The sequence below is a fragment of the Rattus norvegicus genome, chromosome 11 (assembly GCF_036323735.1).
Source record: "Rattus norvegicus strain BN/NHsdMcwi chromosome 11, GRCr8, whole genome shotgun sequence".
Taxonomy (NCBI): Eukaryota; Metazoa; Chordata; class Mammalia; order Rodentia; family Muridae; genus Rattus; species Rattus norvegicus.
In genome coordinates, this window is record NC_086029.1 from 40,043,586 (window position 1) to 40,046,557 (window position 2,972).

The 2,972-nt window shown below is 41.6% G+C and overlaps 1 pseudogene; it reads left to right on the forward strand.

Moving 5' to 3' along the window:
* Window positions 1–557: 557 nt before the first annotated feature.
* Srsf3-ps7 (serine and arginine rich splicing factor 3, pseudogene 7) lies at window positions 558–1,046 on the forward strand (annotated as a pseudogene).
* Window positions 1,047–2,972: the final 1,926 nt, after the last annotated feature.

The following is a 2,972-nucleotide window of genomic DNA, read 5'->3' on the forward strand; positions in this document are numbered from 1 at the left end:
ACGCATAATTGATGTTTCCTTGAAACAGCAACCTGAATTGGCTAAGATACCTACTAAAGCTACATAAAGAAAAGACTTGTGGTTAAGAACACCAACATACAGAGTGTACTTTGAGTCCAGAAGACTTATGCAACGTAAAGCAACACATCACAGTAACGAGCCAACTCACTGTGAAACCAAATTATACTAAATTTGGCCTTCTATTATCATAGATTCAAAATCTATGACACAATGGTAATATGAGAGAGAGAGACAGACAGACAGAGACAGAGACAGAGACAGGGTGTGGGGGGAGTGGGGGAGGGGTGGAATCCACAATCATAAGGGGAAACCTTACCAAACCTCTTTCTGTATCTAGTGAAATAAATAGGAAAGGAGAACAAGCAGTAGGGGCAGAAAGGCTTGAACATGAGCATGGTCTTCGAAAGACCAAGACCAGCCATTTCATGGATGCCACAGTACCGAGAGCATCTGTGGGAGCAGAGTCAGAGGGAAGAAAGTGGGCCTGTCCAAGCGTTAGAATTTGAGCTTCTACCTTTTGAATCCAGGATCTTGAAATGCATTGTAACTCCTGTCCCTCAGACTGTAAGGTTTATGTAGGTAATCTTAGAAACAATGGGAACAAGACTGAATTAGAACCGACTTTTGGCTATTATGGACCACTCCAAAGTATGTGGGTGGCTAGAAACCCTCCTGGTTTTGCTTTCATCGAATCTGAGGATCCCCGAGATGCTGCTGATGCTGTCTGAGAGCTAGCTGGAAGAACACCATGTGGCTGCCTTGTAAGAGTGGAACTGTCCAATGGTGAAAAGAGAAGTCGGAATCATGGCCGCCTCCCTCTTGAGGTCGTCCTTGAGATGATTACTGCTGGAGGAGTCTTCCACCTTGGCACAGATCCCCAAGAAGAAGCTTTTCTCAAAGCCGGAGCAGGTCACATTCTAGATATAGGAGAAGAGAAAGGTCTCTGTCTTGTGAGAGAAATCACAAGCCTCCTCAGATCCTTATGTATGTCTCGTAGCCGATCTAGGTCAAAGGCAAGGAAATAGAAGACCAGTTTGCAAAAGTGGTGTAGAGGAAATAATGTCATTTGACAGGAGTATGTACAGGAAATTAAAGTTTTGTTTGAGACGTCATAAGCTTGGTGCATTTTTCAAATGTTTTAGCTGTTCAAATTTGTTTTGTCTCTTGGAACAGTGACACACAAAACGATGTCATTCTCTATGGTTTCAAATGGATCATATGAGGCGTGTGATATCAAGAACTGTTGGGGTTGGGGATTTAGCTCAGTGGTAGAGCGCTTGCCTAGGAAGCGCAAGGCCCTGGGTTCAGTCCCCGGCTCCGGGGGAAAAAAAAAAAAAGAACTGTTACTTTACAATGTTCCCTTAAGCGAGAGTGACTATTCTTTGAATTTTACTTTTTCATAGACTGAAATAAACCTAGATCCTGCCCAGTTTTACATGTGATGTACGGATGATATAAAGCAACTGGCGGGGATTGGCTAAGGCTGTAGTTCCTCTAGTAGCTGAGACACGTGTGGTACTGCGGGTGAAATGGTAAGCAGTCTTCAAAAGCTGCTGTGAACACAAGCCAACAGATAAAGGGAAGGAACCCCACCCTGAAGGTTTTCAAAGGTTTTCAAAGCAGTTCCTTCCTGGTTCCTGTATGCATAACATCTTTATTTGGAAATGTTAAACTAAGATACCAGTGTCCTATCGCTTTAAGGATACATTGTAGAGCTGATCTTTTCAGTTACTGTGCAAAATTTTGTTTTCATGCTATCATTTGTAATGTTTAAGAGAATCCGTGGGACTAAAGTTTTGGTTACAAAAAGGAAAAGAAAAAAAAATACCAAAACCAAAGCAAACCAAAGGGTACCCTATGTCCATGTTGATCCATAATTATTCCAGGAAATAGGATTTAACATAGTGGTGGGGAAAGACTACAAAATAACTGAGGTATCCTAAGTTATTTGTCTGTAAGAGGAGTAATATGGACACTGAAAAGTGTAAGAATTAAATAAATGAAAATAAATTCGACAATCTCAGCAATAAATTAAGAGCACTTCCAGTTTAACAATATGACGTATTAATGAGTTTTCTAGCACTATCACAAATACACAAGATAACCAACTTATACAGAAGGGTGTTTTGTATTGGCTTGTGGTTTTACTGGCCCAGGGTCATGGTCAATTAATCCTTGTTTTTGGCTCTATCTCAAGACAGCATAACATAACTGAAGGGTGAGCATAACAAAACTTTTCACCTCATGAGAGGAGAGAAAACAACAAAAAACAAACAAACAAAAAAAAAAAAAACCCAGCAGAGACAGACAGACCACACTCCCCTCCAGCAACCAGACCCTAGGCAAACCTAAATATTAAAAGTTACAACTTCCAACATCCCTGGAGACCACCCTTCCAACACAGGCCTTCAGGAAACATTTAATATGCAAACTATAGCAAATATAGTTTCCAAGTGTAAGGGTCCATGATTCACTGAAGAATGACACCCTGGATTCAAATAGTATGTAAACACAAAGAGTGTTTTATTCTGCAGAAGTCCAGCATGCTGGGGTCTCCCATTACCAGAATAGAAAGATAACCAAGTGAGCTTGCAAGTCTGATTTAAAGCACATTAGGGAATTCTGGGGTAGGTGACCTTTATGCTAATCGATTGGGTCCAGTTCTACAGACATTCCATTACTGAGGTGTGGGGGCGGGGCTGGAAACTTGCTGGGGAGATCTGGAAACTGTTTCTGAGGAAGTCTGGAAGCTGCTGCTAACCCATTGCCCTTGCTTCTGAGACCTGAACTTGCCTGGAAATACCCAGTTCTTGGAAACAGATTTCAACCTATGTCTCCTTAACTGCCGATTTGAAGCCTATCATGGAATCAGCCTAGCCTTCTTACAAGCGCAAAGAAGGAAATGTATCCAATTAAAAGCAGAAAGTGGGGCTGGAAAGATGACTCAACTA